Genomic DNA, 22503 nt, shown 5'->3' with positions numbered 1-22503 from the left:
AAAACAGCATGGTACTGGTATAATGACAGATACTCAGATCAATGGAAAATAACAGAAAATCCAGAAATAAAATCATCAGCATATAGACAACTGGTCTTCCATAAGGGCCTCAAAAGCATCAAGTGGGAGGTGGATGCCTCTTTAACAATTGATGCAGGAAACAATGGATATCCACATGTAAAAGAATGAAATGATGTTTTCCTCATTCCATGCACAAGAACAAACTCGAGGTAGAACACAGGCCTAGAAATAAAACCCCAAACTATAAGGACTATCAAAGAAAAAAAAAATCATGACAAACTAAGAACCTTGGCCCAGGGAATCCATAGGCTAACTGCAATAGGGAAGGGTACATACACAAGTGAACCTTCAATTGAGAAGTGGTATTTACTAAGGGTAAAACATCCATGTGCATCTAAAGATTTCACCAAGAGGGTAACAAGGCAACCCATAGACTGGAAGAGGATTTTTAGCAATGGCAAAAAAGACAAAGGGCTTATTACTAAAATCTACAATACCCTCATGGCCTGCAAAAAAGATGAAAACAGTTAACCCCTTGAGGAAGTGAACAAAGAACTGAAAGGAAGTTTCTCAAGGGAGGAGACCAAAAAGGCCAATAAACATATGAGAAAATGCTACTGATCATGAGCCATCAGAGAAATTCAAATTAAAACAACCATGAGATACCATCTAACACCCTTGAGGTTACCCCAAATCAGAAAATCAGAGAGCAACAAATGTTGGACAGGATGTGGCAACATAGGAACTCTCCTCCATTGCTAGTGGTTGTGTAGATATGTACAGCCTCTGTGGAAAGTGATCTGATGATATGCATCGAAAATGGAAATTGACCTATCTTATGATCCAGCTATCCCTCTACTGGGCATATACTCAGAAGAGGTAAGAAATAAAACATGACCAGTCATCTCTGCTCCAATAGTTATTACAGCACAATTCACAATCACAGAGTTGGAAACAAGCTAAATTTCCATTAATACACGAGTGGATTAGTAAACTGTGATACACACACAATGGAGTACTAGGTATCACTAAAAAGCACTGATGATCACATTAAACAAGTTGTTTCATGGGAAGAGCTGGAGGAAATTATGCTAAGCTTTACAGCCAATCACAAAAGGACAAGTACAACATGAGTCCCCTGAGATACATATATTCAGTACAGTAGGTATAGAAGAAAACCCACTTATCTCACATTATGTGGGTTGAGGTACAGGCAGTCAGGTGGAGATCAGACCAAACCCAAGGAGGTACATGTTACTCCAACACAAAGAAGAGGAAAGAGGGGAAGTGAGAGGGAGAAAAGGGGGACAAAACTGATGACATGGGGAGAGCAGAGCACTAACTTATCCAGGGTTAGAATATTGGTTATGTCTTCACAGAATTGGGAATATACATACAGACCCCATCACAGTGCACCAAATCATGAGGGTTATGTAACCATGTGGATGAATGCAGGAAAACATTGAGCTATTAGGCTGAGCCCAACCAGAGCCAAGCTGACCCCATCCATAGAAGTATGTGTGACAGAGATCAACACTAAACCTTCTGGTTGGGGGAAAGGGCTGACATGTCACGCCCACACGGAAGTAAACCAAGAAGGAAAATGAGAAAGTGACAGTAGGCCTAGACCATCTATTGACACACCAATCCCTGAGGATGATTTCCTTGCATGCAGCTTCTAAGGCACAGAGAGGACTATAGGGCCGACAACAGATCATGACATATTGTCCTCTTACTGGCGCATACCGTGATAGAAGACAATACTGGGGACACTCAGCAGGGAGGAAGTGTGGTCTGAAGCCCCCGCAGTGGGGGAACCAAGAAAGGTACATAACAGATCAACCACTGGAGCAAAGCCAAGCCACAAATCCCCTAAAGAGCCCTCAAAATAGACTTCAGGCTAGGAGGGGCAGCTCCTGGAATTCCAACATGACCAGAGGGGAGATAGTCATAATGTTCAGCAGATAGATCAGGAATTATGTGTTGTTGTTTTTTCCTCTCTCTTTTGTTTTTGTTTTCTTTTTTCAAAATTTTGTTTTCTTATTGTTTGGTCTATGTCATTGTCAGTTTGCCTACTTATATAAGATAGGCATGGGAAGCAAGCTTGAGGAGAAAGCAATAGGAGTGCTAGTCTCAGAGGGTTTTGGGGGGAGAAGGTGGTGGGAGAAGGGTGTGGTGAGCAAACAACACCATAGACAGGGGAACAAGTAGGGAATTAAATCAACAACAAGGAGGATGAAGAGATCCCGTGGCTGGTGTAGCAATAGCAACCTAGCTGAGAGGAAGTAATAAGAGGCAGAAGTAGAGGGAAGGTGATGGTGGGGCAGGTGGGAGGCAAAAGGAAACAGAGGAAGGATCTAGGAAGCAAAGCCATGAATATAGGTATAAGCATTGGCATGTACATATGTAAATACATTAATACATAAAACAGAGGTATTGACCTATGTACATATATTTATATGGCAATACACTGAGGTAGTGGAAAAGACATTGGGCCTCTCCTCATACATTCCCTCAATATAAGAACACATTTATCTAACAAACTGGAATTTTGTGATCCTCCTGGCACAGTAGCTGAAGACAAAATGGGTTCATAAACAAATGTGGTGAAGAAAACAGATGGTGCCGGGCATTAAAAGATATAGTGTTTAGGGTCTTAAAGACTTGAAGTTAAACAAGCGGCTATCCATGAGAGAAGCAACAAGCCTACATGGAAGAGGTACACCAAGTGGTGAGATCATGAAGTGTCATCAGGACCGGGTAATAGTCATCAGAAGACCCATAACAAACAAACAAAAACATTTTTGAGAAAGAGGGGAGTTGGAGCAGAGACCCAAAGTCCATCTGTAGACAGCGGAACATCCCCCCACAGAGGGGTCGCAGGTCAACCAGGGTGCAATAATGCACCAATGGAACACACAATATTCATTTGGTTCCTTGAGTCTTTGTCAGCACCCCCACACCCACTATCATGACCTCAGTGCTGCTTCTCACTTTGGACTAGACTGGAGCATGTACACGGTATAGATAAGTGATAAAAGCTCACAACAAACACAATCCAGAAACAGGAATGGGAATAGTGATACCAGAAGGGTAGTGGGAAAAGGGGAGAGGATTGGAGTAAGGGGTAACCAATGGCACTAATGCCCACATAACCACACCTTCCCCTCCAGGGAGATGAACAACAGAAACCATGGTGGAAGGGAGACAGTGGTCAGTGTGAGATATGAAAAAAATAATAATTTATAATCTATCAAGGGATCATGATGGTGGAGGGAGTTTGCAGTTACATAACCTGGTGTCAATTGGGGACTTGAGAGGATTAGGAGTGAAGGTGTGGAGTCTCATCTGCCAATCAGGTTATAGCCAATGAAGCCTCTGTATGGGCATGGCCTCCCCCTGAGGATTCTGGGAATTCCGGTATTTCCTCCTGGGAGGTGGGAGGCACTGTCTCTCATTGCTCACTCCTTTGGAGATGCTTTACTTACAAGACTCAAGATTCACTCCTTGAGAGACACTCTAATAGCTAGACATATGGTAATATGCTGATAGACCCTGTGCCTTGGGAACTGGAGGAGCCACGTGCCAGAGCTGCAATGCTTCTACTGCCATTGGATCCACAAGACTTCACACCCACTGGCCCGTGATCTTCCTGAATTTGGCATCATTGCATGTGTTTCGTGAGTATGAAGAGAATTTATAGATTTGTATCAGACATATGGGCTAATAATTGACTTATGTACTTGATCTGAACTGGACTGGGATGTTTTCTTAATATTCATTTGCTCTTGTATATGAACCTTTTTCTTATACACATATGAGTGTCTAAGAATTTGTTTCTCTAGTCTACCCAGACTAATTCAGGGAGGAGGGAGGGAAAAAAGAGGAGCTGATACCAAGCGCTCAATAGAAAGTAAATGTCTAGAAAAGAATGATGACAACATATGTAAAAAAATATGCTTGATACAATTGATGCATAGATTGTAATAATATTTATAAGAGCCCCCAATAAATTTTCACATATATATACACACACACATATATATACATATCTCTTCTTTGTTCCAGATGAGTTGTGACCAATAATTTCACCTTAGATACTCACTCATGAGCTTTTAAGATCCCAATCAGTATTCACCAAAATAGTCTTTGTGGACTAGGTAATGTCAAGTGAACTTGGAGTCCCCCAAGATTATGTTCCTGAGCCTTCATGCCTGTGATTTATTCCATGTCAGTGTATAGTTTTGCTTAAGAAGTTTTCATTACTTTACCCATGTATATTCTACTATATTCACATAATTTTCAGCACATCTGAAGAAATGTCCACAGGTATTTCTACAAATTTTAGGCAACTTAAAAAATACATTAAAATGCAATTATTGCTTTTGAAAAACTAACCTATGTCTACACCCTTCTAAAAGTGCTGTTTCCATCTCTCTAACATTTCCCTGAAAAAGTATTCTATTCCTTTGGATTTAAGAGAGCAGATTTGGCATCCTCCTGGGACTCAAATTTTGGGATGTTCTTTGAGCTTGAGGTACAAAAATGTCTGAAGGATCAAGGGCTGGGTGCATGGTGTATGAGTAAGGTTTCCCAACAACATTCTCATAGGGTAGCCCTCACTATCCTCAAGAATGAGCAGGTGCATTATTGTGATGGAGAAAAATTTTGTTGGCGCAACTTTCCTGGCCTTTTTCTCAATGCAGTTTTTAAGTTTCTTGATGTGTTTAGGCAAAATAAGCCTTCATGATCATCTTGTGTCTTTTGAGAAATCCTGTTAACAATTATCCTTTGGAATCCTGTCCCACTCCTCCCATCCCCCCAAAAAGCAAGAGTTGTTTTTACCTTCTTAATTTACCTTTCTGCCCGAGTTTAACTGGCCCGGCAAACTCCAGTCATACTTACGGCTAGCCCCCTTTTTTTAAAAATTATTTTGAAGGCACTTGAATAAGATTAAAACAAGTGTATTATTGAGACAATATGTTTATAGACATCCATGAATTGCAGGTTAACCATATTTTGATCAGAATAAACATGTATTCACTGAACTGTATTAGCAATACCTCAGGTATATATACCAACAATAAAAACACAAACCCACTGCCATTGAGTAGATTCTGAATTATAGCAACCATATAGAGAATTTCGGAGGCAGTAAATCTTCATGGGAGCAAATGATCTCAACTTTCTACCAAAGACTAGCTGGCAATTTTTAATGTTAAGTTTAGCAGCTTAATGTTTACCCATTGGTACTTATAGCGATGAATAAATATCCCTCTGTCAAACATGGTATAATCTTCATATTCACCTTTTAGCCTGGCTCATTTTGAGTGTCCATTTTTGCATTCATTTGTATATTTGTTATTCTTATTGCCAACTCAAATATCTAATAACATTTTCTTTTGTTGCCCTTACCTCTTGTTATCCTCCCAGTGTCTTCCTTTGCCTTAATCATTTTATGCTTTTGCCTCTACCCTCTACTTAATCATCTACCCTCCAATCCAATTCCAAATCCAAATCCTGGTAATCTTCAAATATACTTCATTTTTTTTGTGTAAACATTGTCGTGATTTCTACAATAGTAGTCCAATCTCAGCATAATATCCTCTATGTTTATCCTTGTTATGAGGTGCTCTGCAAGTTCTCATTATTCTTGTTGCATTGCAATAGAACTCCACTGGCAAATACACTGCATTGTATTACTATAGTTTGTTTATACGTTTATTCATTAATGTATACTTACATTTTTTCATCTTTTGGCTATTGTGAATAATGTCATGGTAGTGGCGAACATGTAAGTACATAATAATATATTTGTTCCTGTCATTGCTATTATTTTTCTCGTATATATGTTGAGGGTGGGGTTGCTCAGTCATATATTTTTGTTTTCTTTTTTTGAGCAGGCATCTGTGGTAGTTACATAATCTGGTGTCAATTTGAGAGGATTAGGAGTGAAGGGTTGGAGTCTAGCCTGTCAATCAGAAAATAGTCAATGAGGCCTCTGTGTGGGCATGGTCTTCTCCATATAATTCTGGGAAATCTTGATTTTCCTCCTTGCAGATGGGAGAGGTTTTTCTCTCGCTACACACTCCCTTGGAGACTCTCTGCTGACAAGACACATAATGCTAAAACCTGGGAGCTGGAGAAGTCATATGAACCTACTCTGATGCAACCAGACCTCTGGAGCAGGAGAAACCATGTAGAGACCCCTACCAGTGCTGAGAGGCTTAACACTCCACTGGACCCACAAGACTTCCAACTCACTGGCCTGTGGTCCTCTTGCATGTGGCATCATTTCATGTAATTCATAAGTCTGAAGAAGACTTTATTGATTGCTATTGGACATATTGACTAATATTGGACTTATGGACTTGATCTGGACTGGGCAGGGATGCATTCTTAATGTACAATTACCCTTTATATAAAACTCTCTCTTATACACATATGAGTTTCTATGGATTTGTTTCTCTAGTATAATATTAATTTGTTTCTCTAGTGTAATATTAACACATTATGGTATCATGAGGAGGTACTGGAGAAACAAACCATAAAGATGGAGAGTAGATGCTTGTTTAACTTCTCCCTCCGGGTAGCTTTTTTTCCTTTGGCTAGCCGGAGGTCAGATAAAGCCCCACAGTTTACTGGGTTGTTTTCTGGAATGAATATGGGAAGTTACAGTTTTGATTATTTTGTTGCTCTATAGAAGACTCAGCTGTCTGCTTCCTTGACCTTGGACCTAACAGTCCTCGTGAGTTAAAGGACTGCCAGTATATTAACTGTTCCATGGTAGTGAGTTGAACTGAGTCTTCTGTACTGCTTTGTGGATTAATTAGCTGTTATATTCCTTTATGCTGGATATATCTATCCATATACAGATATTCATAAGTTTCCTGGTTTTGCTTCTTTAGCGAATCCCGTCTAACACAGTATCACCCAATTTTCTACAGTGCTTGCACTAATCTGCCATCTAATTGCAGGGTATTAAGACCATCTCTTCACACTCTTGCCAACTTTTATTGTTTTCTATTTTTATTGAACTTTGCTATTAATTCTGGGGTTTGGTAATATTTAATTTTTGTTTTGATTTGCAACTTTCCAGTGACTAATGCGACCATTATGTGCTAGATTGTCCATGATGACTTTTATGTGGCGCTGTGTCACCACAACCATTTCAAATAGCATCAAAGTTACCCAATGTAGACAGAGTTCAGTGGAGTTTCCAGAGTAAGATAAACTAGGAAGGAGCAAAATATGGTACACTTCCACTGAAAATCTTTTGAATATCAGAAAGCATTGTCTAATATAGTGACAGAAGATGAGCCTCTCGGGTTAAAAGTCAATCAACCTTAATGAGATGGGTGCAATAAAACTTAACTTGCTAATGTGTCAATCATTCAAATAGAACAAGAGAATATTGCATGTTTTAACATCAATAAAGGTGAGTGTCAGAGTTGTGTCCATTTTCCAGACTTATTCGACCTTTGAGCTGAATGAGTACTTGGAGAAACTGGACTATATGGAGAAGCAGCAACTTCAGGACTGGAGGGAGCCTCATCAACAGCTCTGAGAAATACAACCTTGATTGCTGATAGTGAAAAGGACTCAAAGTACTTGCTGATGAAGACTACAGCCTCCAGTGAGTTACAATTAAATATAAAGAAAGCAAGAATCCTCATAACTGAAGCAACGGAAATTGTGATAAACAGACAATATAGGCATTGTCAAGGATTTCACTTGTCTTGGTTCCACCATCAATACACAAGGAAGTAGCAGTCAAGAAATCAAATTCCATAGTGCATTAGGCAAATATGTTCCATAAGATCTTGTTAGAGTGTTAAAGAACGAATATATTACTTTGTTGGCTAACATGCACCTGACCAAGTCATGGTATTTTCAAGAGCCTTATATGGATGTGAAAACTGGGTAATGAATAATGGAAACTGTAGAATTGATGCATTTTAATTATGGTGTTGGCGAAGAATATTGAAATGGACTCCAGAAGAGCAAACCAATTTGTCTTGGAAGAAGTTAACTCATAATTCTACTTAAAAGTGAGGATTGTTAGACTTGCATCATGTTCTTTAACATATCATCATGAGAAACCATCTTCTGTAGAAGGACATCATGCTTGGTAGAGGGTCAGGCTGCAAAAATGGAATCCAACATAACAGTTTTAATAATGGCACAGGAATGGGAAATAGTTTGTTCAATTATACCTAGCCTCATTTTAAGTTGGAGCCAACTACAAGGCACCTAACAACAACACATAAGTAAAAATACCTGAAACAGACCAATGTGCAGGTAAAAAAGCTTAGTAGTTGTTATCTGGGATTGGAGAGAGATGATAACAGGAAGTTGTTTCTTAAAGGATGATGCTTTCTATTTAGAATGATGAAAACATTGGAATTAAAGGTGATATTCTGAGTGCAATTAATGTCTCTGAATTGTACACATAAACGGTTTAAATGGCATGTTATTTTCCATATGTATTTTATCAGAACTAATTTTCTTAAATGTTTTTATTCCACTCATGTATACTTGAAGACAGTGTTATTATATTGTTCAGGATAGAACTAAAAATGTAATGAAAAATAATATTAGTAGGGAAGCATTATTCCCTACTAACTTAAGATTGTTATGTCCCCTTGATTGGTTGTTTTTATCATTATTAAATGTCCCTTCCATAAAGAAAAAAGTAATATTCTTTTTGCACAAAGGTATTTATTATCTGTAGGGTACAGGGGATGATATGTGATATCACAATGATAAAAGTACTAAAATTTAATAGAAAGATCAGTGTTTTGAACCCACTACTTGCTCTGAGGCAGAAAATGTGGCAGTTTGTTTCCAAACAAATTTGGAGACTTGGAAAACCTCTTGGATTGTTGAACTCTGTCCTATATGGTCACTATAAGTCATAAACAACTCAAAGACAGAGGACTTAAGAGGGTAGAGGAAATGCAGAATTTTCATCTTGGATGGCCATGTGGAAGGCTACTAGGGACTGACAGTGCTCTCCTTATTGACTTTTTAATTGAGATTACACAGGTGTTCACTTTTAAATTATTCATTAAATTATTGTTCTCTCAAATAGAATTATGAATGGTGGTTTTACTCACAGAGGATTGTGAAATGCCATAGATTTCATTTTTTTTGCAGTACCAATGGACACTTTATTTTTTTACCACTTTGTAATTAGAGTCACATATTACAGAATTCAAAATTAAAATATTCTATTATACTAATATGGATGCTTCATTTATTATGCTTGGTGACAAGGGAAATCATTAATCCTTTGCAAAGCATCAATGGTATAAATAAAATTATAGTCAGGAAAAAAGTTCCCATCTTTTCTGATATTTATTTTCCATGTAAAATTGCTGAGTATTTTTTCAGATCCTCTACATTTATATGTAAATAGTCAGCCATTACAAATTAATTTTGAATGTTTCTAGTTCTTAGCAATAATTCCACTTTCATGGCCTTACTTTCAGCTTCACAAAGTACTAACAATAGAAATTGTTTTTTACATTTTTATTAAAAAGAAGAAAATATAAAAATCTTAGAAACATTTAAGACTGAGATTTTTATTTAATACCTCCATTATAAAAAATTATATGATTGGTTTATTGATTTTGTTAAACTGATAGGCAAAAACAGATATAGGAAAATCTTTTCTATTTCAGTTTTTTCCCATACTACAAGGAAAAAAATTGAGATTTTTGTGGGTGGTCAGATCATTAATTTTAAAAATTGCTTTATGTGAATTAATTTATATGGATTAATTTATTATATGAATTTATTTATACTATGTAACCTGCCAACTATAGGAACTGTCAGTGTCCTACCAAGTTCCTGCAAACTTTGGATCCACTTAACTATGCACTTACAAGCCTATGATCTTCCAGCTCCCTGCTTTGCGTTTTTGCTTCATCAACCAGCAGTTGTGTGAATCTAGAGCAGGGTTCCTCAAACAATGGCCTGTGGGCCACATATGGCCCGCAGAAGACATTTATCTGACCTGCTGGGTGTTTTTGCCTCGACTGCCTATCCTACTTAGCAGGCGACTTGTCCAGGTCTGCAGTGCACATGTCTGGAATGTGTGCCAGGCTCTCTGACTCCCCTCCTTCTCTCTGTCTCTCAACTCCTCCTCTCAGTCTCAGGTGTGATCAGATGAGTTGTGAGCTTGCCTGTGCAGAGCCTGCTGCTGCCTGAGGACGGAGGTAAGAACAAGTTAGGATATATTTTGGAAATTAGGAGGTCTATATATTTTTTAATTTTGAAGTTAGTAGGGCCTTTTTTTTCGTGGTTAAGCAGGCCTTTATTTCTGAAGTTGGGAAGTCTTTTTTTTTTCTTCAAGTTGTTTCGTTTGTTAGGGGTGGTTTCTAAGGGTGTTGCATCACAGTGATAACACAATTAGTCAGAGCTCAGTGCTAATGCAAATTGTCAGTGCTTAGAGGTGATACAAATGGTCAGAGGTCAGAGGTAATGCAAATAGTCAGTGCTCAGTGGTAATAATTGTAAGTGCTGTCCCAAATGGTCAGTGCTCAGTGTTATTGCATTGGGGCCCCATGGGAACTTAATCCGGTTCTGCAGACAACCGAGGAGTAGGAAACCCAATTTAATTGACACTGCGTGCATTTATATTCTGATTGCTATTCAGTTGTGTATGTTGTGTGCTGTGTGAGCCCAGGTTCACACTGTTGTGATCTCCGAGCAGTGCGAGTTCAGCCATGTGCTTGTCTGGCTCAACTCGCATTAGATTCATAAGAAAAAAGGCACATGCACCTTATTTTTCCCTGTGGTGGAATCTGACTCCTGTGCGAGTTCAGAGACCACAGTGCAGTTGGCACAGGGTAGTGTGAACTGGAAAGGTGGTGGAGGAAAGGGCTCTGTAATCGTGCTGGTTCCCACACCACACCAGTGTGAGCCTGAGGTAAAAGCAGAGTTCCACCAATATGGGCACTGGTAAGGCTAAAATGATGTGGACTGGCCAGGCTGCATTGATGGATATTGATCAGACTGCATTAATGGGCAGTGCAGTCTATATGTCTCTGGGTGAAGTTATTGCTGGTATATTGATTTTGTATCACTGTATATATAGCGCTGCATTGTTAATTTACTAATAGCATTTTGGAATCCCTAGGAAACCATATCAAGAAAGAGAAATATTGATTCAGAGTGTAGGGTATTCAAAGAAGAGTAGACTTGTGATTACTTTTTCATGCAGTACAAGCAAAGAGCTGTGTGTTTGATATGCCAGAATATAGTGTCTGTGTTCAAAGAATACAATTTGCATCAACACTATCAAACTCAACCTACAGATAAATATGATTGTTTTGTCAGAGAAGTTAGAAAAGATAAAATATTAAAACTGAAAAATACATTGACAACTCAGCAAAAATACTTTTGTGAAGCAGAAGCAGCTAAATATTTCATCACTGCAAGCACGTTTTCAAATTGCCAAGCTAATAGCGTGCACTGGCAGACCAATCGTGGAGGGAGACTTTGTTCAAGAATGCCTTCCTTCTGTTGCCAAAGATATGTCTCCAGAGAAAGCTGATTAATTTTAGTACAATGAGTCTTTCAGGACCTACAATTACACGAAGGATTGAAGAAATTGGAGGCAATTTGCATCAGCATTTGCAAAACTCTTTCAAAAACTTTCCTATTTTTCTTTAGCATTCGACAAAAGTAATGATGTTCGTGATTCTGCACAACTTCTAATTTTTATTCGTGGGACGAATGCCTATTTCAAAGTTACAGAAGAGATTGCTGCACTGCAAAGCATCAAAGGAACAACTACAGGAGAGGATATCTATGAAAAGGTTTATGAAACTGTGAATGGTCTAAACTACCCAGTGTGACAACTGATGGTGCTCCTAGCATGGTGGGGTCCAAGAAAGGAGTAATTGCTCACATTAACCAAGAGATGGACAAACATAACCATTCTCATCCAATAGCCATACACTTCCTCATCCACCAACAAGTGCTATGCAGTAAATCACTGAAGTGGGGCTCTGTTATGAAAATCGTGGTATCTTGTGTTAACTTCATTAGAGCTAATGCACTAAACCACAGACAATTTCAGGAATTTCTGTCTGATCTAAATGTTGCCTATGAAGATGTTCTGTACCACACAGAAGTCCGTTGGCTGAGTCGAGGGAGAGTTTTGAAACATTTCTATGACTTACTTCCACAGATTACAGCTTGACTGCTTTCAAAAACAGAGAAGTACCAGAGCTGAATGATGTAGAATGGAAACGGCACCCTGCCTTTCTGACAGATGTAACAGAACTACTCAACAGTTTCAATCTGCAACTTCAAGGAAAGGGGAAGCTCATCTGTGATAAGCAATCACATGTGAAAGCATTTGAAGTAAACTTGGGCCTCCTTATCAAACAAGTGGTGGAGGAAAATTTCTGCCATCTCCCCACAACTCAAATCTGTTAGCATAAAAACCATTGGTTGCATTTCCAAACAAGACATGTGGGATTCACTGGAAAAGTTGCAAAAGGAGTTCCAATTTAGATTTAAAGAGCTTTATCTCCCTGAACAGGACATACAGCTTTTCTGTAACCCATTTTCTATTGACATTGAAAATGTGGATACAATTTACCAAATGGAACTGGCTGAACTGCAGAATTGTGACTCTCTGAAAGACGCATTCAATTCAGGCAGCCTTCCTAGTTTCTATGCATCTCTCCCCTCTGAGCCATATTCTAATCTCAGGAACCATGCACTCAAAATGGCAACCATCTTTGGCAGCACTTATGTCTGTGAAGAGACTTTTTCCAGAATAGAACATCTGAACTCTCCAACCAGATCTAGATTAACTGATGCACATGTGTATCACTAGTTACGACTAGCAGTGACAACTATGGAACCGGACACTGATCGTCTCATTGGCAAAAAGCAGGCCCATAGTTCCCATCGAAATGCTGGTCAGTTTGTTGATTTAACTTTACTTGTTCTTCATTTTAAATATTCTATTTGTTCCCGTTTTGCATTTACACTTCAAAATAAGATATGTACAGTGTGCATAGGAATTTGTTCATAGTTTTTTCATTAAAAGATAGTGCGGCCCTCCAACAGTCTGAGGGGCAGTGAACTGCCCCCCTGTTTAAAAAAGTTTGAGGACTCCTGATCTAGAGGGTTTCCAGCTAGCTTCTGATTACTTCAATTGAGCTACTTAGATATAAATTTATTTTGCAATATCTCTCCATATATGTATGTGCACGTGTATACTCTCTTTCAGTTTCTCATACCATGGTGACTTGCACTGATGTGATACAAGAAGCTGGGTCACTGGTATTTCAAATACAATCAAACTAAAAATAGACTACAAGGAATGGACTGTCCAATTCAGAGAATTTAGCCACTCAAAACCTTATGGAAAGCATTAAAACATTGTCAGAGCTGAATATTGTAAGAGATAGTGCCAGAATATATGCACTTCATGCCTTAAGGCACTCCATATCTGACTGAAGAAGAGCTGACTTCTCAAAGTAGAGGCGACCTCAATGACATGGATGTAACAAAGTCATTAGGAATAAAGTCTTTAGGACATTAATTGAGTGATGGACCAAATGACAAGAAACAGTTGAAAACATCTATTGTAGCTTGGAGGCTATGTAGAATGGATATAGTAAAATTTTAAGTCGTTGAAAATTAAATGGAAACTATGAATATCAATATTGTAGGCGTTAATGAACTGAAATGGACTGGTATTGGCCATTTTGATTCAGAAAAGTATATGGTTTACTACGCATGGGAATGACAAATTCAAGGGAATGACCTTCCATTAATTATCCAAAAATGCATCACAATGTTGATTTTGAAATATTAGGCTGCCTTAGATAGGATGACATCTATCCACATACAAGGAAATCCAGTCAATACAATGACTCTTTACATTTATGCACAAACCACAAAAGTTAGTGAAGTAGAAACCTAAGAATTTTACCGTCTTCAGTCTGAAATTGATCAAACACAAAATCAAGATGCATTCATGATTATTGTCTATTGAAATGCAAAAATTAGAAGCGAAGAGGAAGAAACAGTAATTGGAAATTATGGTCTTTTTGATAGCAAAGAAACTGGAGATTGCATTAAGGAAATTTACAAGACCAACAACTTTTGCATCGAAAATGTCTTTCTAAACAACACAAAGGGCAATTATACACATGGACTTTTCCAGATGGAATACAAACATTGATTACATCTGTGGGAAGATACAATGGAGAAGCTCAATCGCAGAAGCTGAAAATGAGGCTGGGCCAGACTGTGGAACAGACCATCAGTTGCTCATAAATGCTTTCAAGTTGGAGCTGAAGAAAATTCAAACAAGTCCATGGGAGCCTAAATAAAAACTTGAATATATCCCACCTGAAATGAGATGTTCTTGAGAACATCTCAAGAATAGATAGGACTCACTATACACTAAAGAAAAAGATCTTATGAGCTACATGAAGACATCAAGAACATCATACATGAAGAAAGCAAAACTTATTTAAAAGAAAAAGAAAGAAAGAAAAGATCAACACGGAATGTCAGAACAGACTGACTTTTTTCTTAATGATTGTATACCTAAGTCAATTGGAGATAAATTGAAGTCATAGAGCTGTACAAAACATTTCAAAGGGCAAGTCAAGTAGACAAAGTAAGACTCATAATGATATATGCAAAGACCTAGAGTTAGAAAAACAATATAGATAATATAATCATCATATCTTAAATGGAAAGAACTTAAGAAAAAATCAAACCTCAAATTGCAATATTGAGAGATTTTATAGGCAAAATATTGAATAATGGAGGGAGCTACAAAATAAGATGGAAGAAATTCAGAGCCACTGTACCAAAAAGAAGAACTAGTTGACATCAAACATTTCAGGAGGTAGTAAATGCTCAAGAACCAATGGTATTGAAGGAATAAGTCTAAACTACACTGAACACAATAGCAAAAAAAAGTTCCAAGAATTGATCAAAAAACCGTTAAAATGTTTCAAAAAGGTAATGAACTGGTAGCACTCACTCTTCTATGCCAACAAATTTGGAAGACAGCTACTGACTGAAAGATATCCATATTTGTACCCATTCCAAAGAAAGGTGGCCCAACAGAATGCACAAATTGTACAACATCATTGATACAATGTTTGAGTAAATATTTGCTAAAAATCATCTAACAATGGCTTCAGTACATTGATAAGGAGCTCTCAGAGGTGCAGGCTAGATTCAAGAGGACGTGGAAGAAGGGCTATCTTTGCTGGTGTTAGATGGATCTTGGCTGAAAGTAGAGAATACCAGAAAGATGTTTATTTGACTATAGAAAGGCAATCATTTTTATGGATCATAATAACCTATGGACAGACTTGAGAATACAGGAATTTCAGAGCATTTAGTTGTGTTCATGCAGAACCTATGTATGAATCAAGAGACAGTTCTTTGCTATTCTTCATAAGCCACACCAGAAGGTTTCAATGTGGGAACCTCATTAAGAGTCCTGGACTTCACTGCAAACTCACCTATAACAAATTTAAGGAATTTGTTTATATGTATATATGTGTGTGCATATATAGAGCCTGAGACTTCTGGCTGAAACACCCCAGTATGAGAAGAAGCAGATGACTGCTATCTCAAGGTTATTGAATTGGTGGTTGTTGAACTTTGGTTTGTATCTCTTGTTTTGAAGGTGCCCAATGAATGTTGGCCCATGATTTCAATATATTCACTATTTTAATGCTCTCCTTGTTTTCTTATGACATGTATTGTGGTGGTAGGCATGGTTCTGCCACTGTGAATGAGTGTTATTGAAAGCTTTGCCTTATCACCACTGTGTTAGTCTGGGTTGACTAGAGAAACAAATACAGAGAAACCCATATGTGTATAAGACAGAGCTTTATATAAAGAGTAATTATATATTAAGAAAACATGGCAGCCCAGTCCATATCAAGTCTATAAGTCAGATATTAGCCCATATGTCTGATACCAGTCTGTAAATTCCTTTTCAGACTCATACAACACATGCAATAATGCAGATTGCTGGAAGATCACAGGCCGGTAGGTGGAAGGTCTTCTGGATCCCATGGTGTTAGAAACATCTCAATGCTGGCGTGAATCTCCCTGTGGTTCCTCAAGCTCAAGGACTCTGGCTCCATCAGTATAGCTCCATGTGGCTTGTCAACAGAAATGTGAAGCAGAGAGAATGTGTATCTTGCCTCCAGTGAGCTATTTATCTCCATCAGACCTCCAAATGAGATCATCAGGCTGTGACATGATTGACAAACTAAACTCCACCCCTTCACTCTTAATAGTCTCAAGTTGATATCAGATTCTATAACTACCATCCCACCCCATTGTTCATGCAAATAGTGTCCAATCACTTAAGCATTTAATCTTTACAAGTCTACATATCACAAATTTCAATCTGAAAATCTAGCTTATAAATGTATTATTTCCTTTTCCCAACAGTGTTTTCAATGCTATACTATTGGCTGAATTAATGACAGTATCAATAAAATCACCTCATGTCACAAGAGGATGATTTATAATGTTTTCTATAATAAAATCATAACTATGTCTCCAAAATGAAACAGACAAATTTATAAACCATAGATATATACGTGGGTTTGGGGATCCCATTTAATACTAGCCCCAATCTAAGAATAATTAATTCTTAAGATATGGCCCTCCTTAATACTTTCCTTCATGAAGAGATCACTGAAGATATGGATGCTATAGCTAAGTGTAGTGAAGAAAGCAGATGGGTCCAGCTATTAGAAGGGAAAATGCCTCTGGTCTTAAAGGCTTGTATTTTAAAAAATACACAAGTGAGTGAACTGGGACATCAGACAGTGTAAGACATGAGGGAGGGAGGTTGGGGGAGGGAGGAGAAAACGAGGAGCTGATACAAAGGGATCAAATAGAAAGCAAATGTTTTGAGAATGATGATGGCAACAAATGTACAAATGTGCTTGACACAATGGATGTATGTTTGGATTGTGGTAAGAGTAGTAAGAGCTCCCAATAAAATGATTTAAAGAATAAAAAATAACACTTTTTAAAAAGTGAAAAAAAAATAAAGCAGCTTCTAAGTGAAAAGTCAACTCAATCTACTTGGCAGAAGCAACCCAGCGTGTGTGATCCAGTGACTGTAAATAGTGCAATACAATAGAATAATAAAATACAAACCTAGAGAGCTTAAATTCAGATTACCTGGTTTGCAGAAAGCTATGGATGACTGGAAGATCAAAATCCATTTGCAGTGTCCCCACATGTATCAAATTTCCTCTGGTGAATTCTCTCTGACTATAGTTCCTGTATCTGAATAGCTTTACTATTAGACAGAGTGTTGTGAAGTTGATTATGGTGAATGTCGTTGTTTTTAGGTGCCATCACTCATAGCGACCCTACATACGACACAGTAACAAATCAGATTTGCGCGTTCCTTACAATTATTCTTATGTTTGAACCGATGGATGTGTTCATTGTGTCAATCTATGTTGCCGAATGGCTTCCCTTTTTGTGCTGCTCCTCTACTTACCAAGCATGATGTCCGCCTTCACTCCAGACTGGTCTCTCTTGACAGCATCTGCAGAGTATGTAAAATGATGTCTCGCCATCCTTGCCTCTAAGGAGCATTTTGATTGTACCTCTTTGAAGACAGGTTTGTTTATTCTCCTGGCAGTGCATCTTTGTCTCAATATTCTTAACCAGAATCATAATTCAAATGCACTGATTCTTCTTATGTCTTCCTTATTTAATGTCAAACTTTTATAGTCATATGAGATAATTGAAAGTACCATGAATATCCTTCCTTTTCAACACTTTAAAGACACCTTGTACAACAAATTTAGTCAATGTTATGGCAGATGTAGTTATATTAAAATGTAACATCTTATCATTTGAGCTCCCTTTGACCCACTTCAAAAAATTGTTACAGTTTTTAATATATTCTGCTCATTTTAAATGGTAATTATTCTCTGTTTTGTTTTATCATTGTTGCTGGTTTTGTTGTTTATTTCCTATTTATGTTTCCTATGATTTTCTGTATATGAGATCCAGAATAGGTAAATTTATAGAGACTAGACCTGGATTAATAATTACCCAGGAGCATGACAGGGGAGCTTGGGGGTTGGAATGAGGAATTAATCACAGTGCAAATGTAAGAAAATGTTCTAAAATTGATTGTGGTGATGATTGCACAACTCTGAATATGATTGAAATATTAAATTATATGATATATAAATTATATTCCAGTAAAACTATTTTGAAAACTTCTTGCTATATATATTTTAGAAAAGAGACAGTTGTGCAAACAGAACAAGGGAATACTGCATGGCTTCAAATCAGGAAAGGGGTGCATTAGGGTTGTATCCTCTCATTACACTTATTCAATCTGTATGCTAAGCAAACAATCATTATGGATGTAAGATTATAAATGAGTTATTACATGTAAATTTTTTAGAATAGTGATTAATCAAAGGGAACTTCAAGAGAAGGGAGAAATATTTGAACTTTGGTTTCAGGTATCAATAGGCAGAATGAACGGTTGTACAGTGCTTATTAATTCTAAAAGGAAAACATGAAAATAATTTAGAATATCTGGGATATGAATTCAATATGGGAATAGTGGGAGCTAAGGTAGAAAAGGCTAACAGAAACCATATGATTTAAGCTTTGACTTCTTTAATAAGGATGTTTAGACTGTTGGAAGATCCAATTTGAAGTAGTTTGAAGAGTAATTGAAGTATTCAGGTTGAGGTGTAAGTTCAGTGCATATAATTTCTACAGAATTTGTGTGTAAAAGATAGGCATGGTTCCTCAAAATAAGTTTCAGTCAAGCATGGGAAGGTGTCAAAATATGCATCATTAAAGCCAAGAAAAAATGTAAATTTTGGTGTGTGGCTTAGAGGAGATAATTAAAAACAAGAAATTTAATTAGGACTCAAATGAGAAAGGAAGGAAAACCAGAACAAAACAACTAGATATCAGATAAAATTTTGATATGCAACTATAGTTTTCCAATAAAATACTGAGAAGGTCCATTGGAAAGTTATTGAGAAGGCTATGAAAATTTATGAAATATTGAATTTTTATGTAAATCCTCCCTTTCACATTGATAATAAGAAGGCCAATAGATCACACACATTATTTTTTCAACTTACAGGTTTTAAGCAGCTCACAAAGATAAGTTTCAAATTTAACTTTATGTGAAAATGTATTTTAATATATGAGTGACTTTATTTATATTCAGGATTGGCTGAAACAATTTATACAGATATGATGCAGATAAGAAGTAAACATGAAATTCTAATATCTAATATCTTATTTTCTACTTTACTCAGTTGTATATCTCACCATTTTTTTCCTTCCTATGAACAGAGGACGAGCTACTATTAATATATAGGTTTTGCAAGCTTGCCCAGCTGGGAGAGGGTTATTTTTCTTTAGGAATCTTTATTTAATAGAGGTTGGCAAACATTTTTGGTAATGGGCCAGATAGTAAATATTTGAGTCTTTGTAGGAAATTCAGTAAGTTTCTGTCTCCACTGCTGAACTCTGATGTTTTAATACAAAATCGCCTCTCTTAATTGATTTCAACTTGTGATTACTCCATGTGTACAGCAGAGAACTGCTCCAAACACTGAATTAGTCATATTTGTCATTATATTTTTGTCAATTTATTTATATATAATGCACAAATGTTTTGAAATGTATCTCTCTTAACCATAATCCTAATGATGGTTCTGGTGCCACAAACATAAGCAGTTTTATGTATCCAGCCAGATACAGTTTATATATTTATAAACCTAGATTGATATTATACAACACACATTTCTAACACCTTACATTTCCACCTAATGATTGGCTTTGGTTATTTTTCTACATTGATAAATAAAGAAATTATAAATTATTTGTGATGCTTTATTATGACTACATTTTTTTAATTAACTGGATGGATCACAATTTATTTTACTGAATTCCAGTTAATAAGTTTTTTTAATTATTTCAAAACTTAGGCTATTACCAAAATTGTTGTTGTTAGGTGCCATCTAGTTGGCTCTGACCCATAGTGACACCATGCACAACAGAACAAAGCACTGTAAGGCCCTGCACCATCCTCATAATTGTTTCTATGATTGAGCGCATTGATGCAGCCACTGTTGTAAATTCATTGCATGGAAGGCTTTCATCTCCCCCACCCTTCTCCACTTTATCCAACATGATTTCCTTCTCCAGGGACTGTTCTCTCCTGACATATGTCCAAAATATGTAAGGTGATGTCTTGCCATCTTTGCTTCTGAAGAGCACACCGGTCTTCCAAGTCAGATGAGTTTGTCCTATTAACTCTGCATGATACTTTCAATATTCTTCTTGAGGACCACAATTCAAATGCACTGATTCTTCTATGGTCTTCTTTATTCAATGTCCAACATTCGCATGCATATGATAGACATGCAGAGACATGAATAAGTGCAAAAACTAGGCAAAGCCAAACCAAACAACAAAGGTAGTCAAAACCAACAAAACAATAACAACAGCAACAAAAACAAAATACCAACAACAAAAAGAAAGGCACTGACAAAAATTGAAAAGCCTATAAATAGTTCAAGGTCTGTTTGTTGGTCTTTAGAAGTGTTTTCCAGTGGAGTCTGATGGGGTGTCACACTCTGTCTCCAAAGTCTACTTTTGGTATTCCCCGGGGACTTCATCACTTTTCTCCCTGTGCTGCTCTCTTGCATTCCCTTAGTGATTTTCCCCAGTGTGATGGGGTCAGATTGGGCACAATTTCTGCACTGTGTCTCCAGGTTTGTCCCACAGAGTGCTATGGTTCAGTCAGGGACATCAGTTCAGTGAGGGACATCATGTCTCGTGGTGGGGCCCGCCCTATCAGACTCTGTGCATTGTCTGCTCTGAGCAGGAATATATTCCCCAGGGCTTTGTGGGCTAGGATGTGTTCTCCTCCCTCTCCATCCCTCTTCATTTCTCCTGTAAGTTCTAATCAGAAGTGCCTCTCACCCCAAGCTGTAACTTCAGTGCTATCCTCTGCAGTGCATTCTTCTTGGGGGTGGGGGGAGTCCACATAGTTGGGATTGGGGCAGACCCCACAGACCTCTCTATTGGTCCCCTGGTACATGCTGGTATGTTGTATTCATGTCTTGGTGCATCGGGTTGAAGCCTGGTCTCTCTCTCCCTCTCTTGTGGAGATATAAACAATACTCTCCCCTTGGGTGGGTTACTGCCCTGCTCCTCCCCAACCCATGTCTTTTTTTCTCTTTCTTTCCCCCTCCTATTTAGCTGGTTGCCATACGTATCTCTGGATTGAATTTGACCCCTGCCATAATACCTGGACATCACCCCAGGAATGTGTGTGTGTGTGTGTGTGTGTGTATAGAAGCTTTCCCCCTATGCCCTATTTTTTAAGTTTACCTCAGTAGACTCATGTTGTACTGCATCAAACTCCTTAACAAAAATGTGAAAAGACAAGCCACTGACTGAGCAATTGGGAGAATGTTTGCAGAAAACCTAGATCCAGTATGATTCTAGCAGTATCTATAGATATTCTCGCAATTTTATTTCTAGAAATTCCATTTTTTCTGTTTATACCTTTGTTGTTATATTAGATATCCATTGTTAAAAATTAAGGACAAAAGCATTGCGACTCCATTTTCTTCCAAAGATTGTGTGAGTTTAGTTTGCATATTTAGGTCCAATTCTCCTTTGTATTTCTGTGTGGTGTGAGGCATAGATACTTTTCATTTTTCTTTTGATGAAAACCTAATTTCCCAAGCACCATTTATATAAGAATCCATTATTTCCCAATCATATGGACATAACATACATTGTATACTGTTCTTTGTATGTGTATAGAGTATAGGTATAGAAAAATTCTAAGTAGAATTATTGAGTCAAAGGATTATTGTATATTAAATGTTAACACATTTTTCTGCCTGGGATTATAACAGTTTGCACTTTTACCAACAGGAATTTGAAGTGCAATCATCTCTTTGTGCTACCCAACAAAGTGAGCTGACAAATGTTCTGAAAAGATTATACTGTAATTTAATTTGTATGTCTATTTAAAGTTAGTCTTTTTATGAGTTAACCTGATATTTTTCATGTATTTAAAAGCCAAGAAATCCATTGAACTTTTCAGGTTCTTTTAAATCTACAATGGAATAATTCAGTAGTTTTATTCTTGGAAAGGTAGTTAAATGGGCCAGAGGAATGAGAGTTTCAGTTGAGCACTGTAATGAATGCAATGGTGCTCTGGTAAGAAGTTTTCTAGGGCCATTGTCCCCATTTCGCAGTTGCTGACTTAGAATACTGGCTACTGACAGGTCACAGCTACATTTTTCACTAAGAATTGCCATTGCCTGCGGGGAACATCTTTATCCAAGGTAATGACCCCTGTAAGGAGACAGCTTGGAGCTAATGACTCGTTGATTCAAGATTACAAAAGCATGGGCCCTTGTTTCA

The sequence above is a fragment of the Tenrec ecaudatus genome, chromosome X, assembly GCF_050624435.1.
Source record: "Tenrec ecaudatus isolate mTenEca1 chromosome X, mTenEca1.hap1, whole genome shotgun sequence".
Taxonomy (NCBI): domain Eukaryota; kingdom Metazoa; phylum Chordata; class Mammalia; order Afrosoricida; family Tenrecidae; genus Tenrec; species Tenrec ecaudatus.
Note: the sequence above shows the minus strand (reverse complement) of the source record.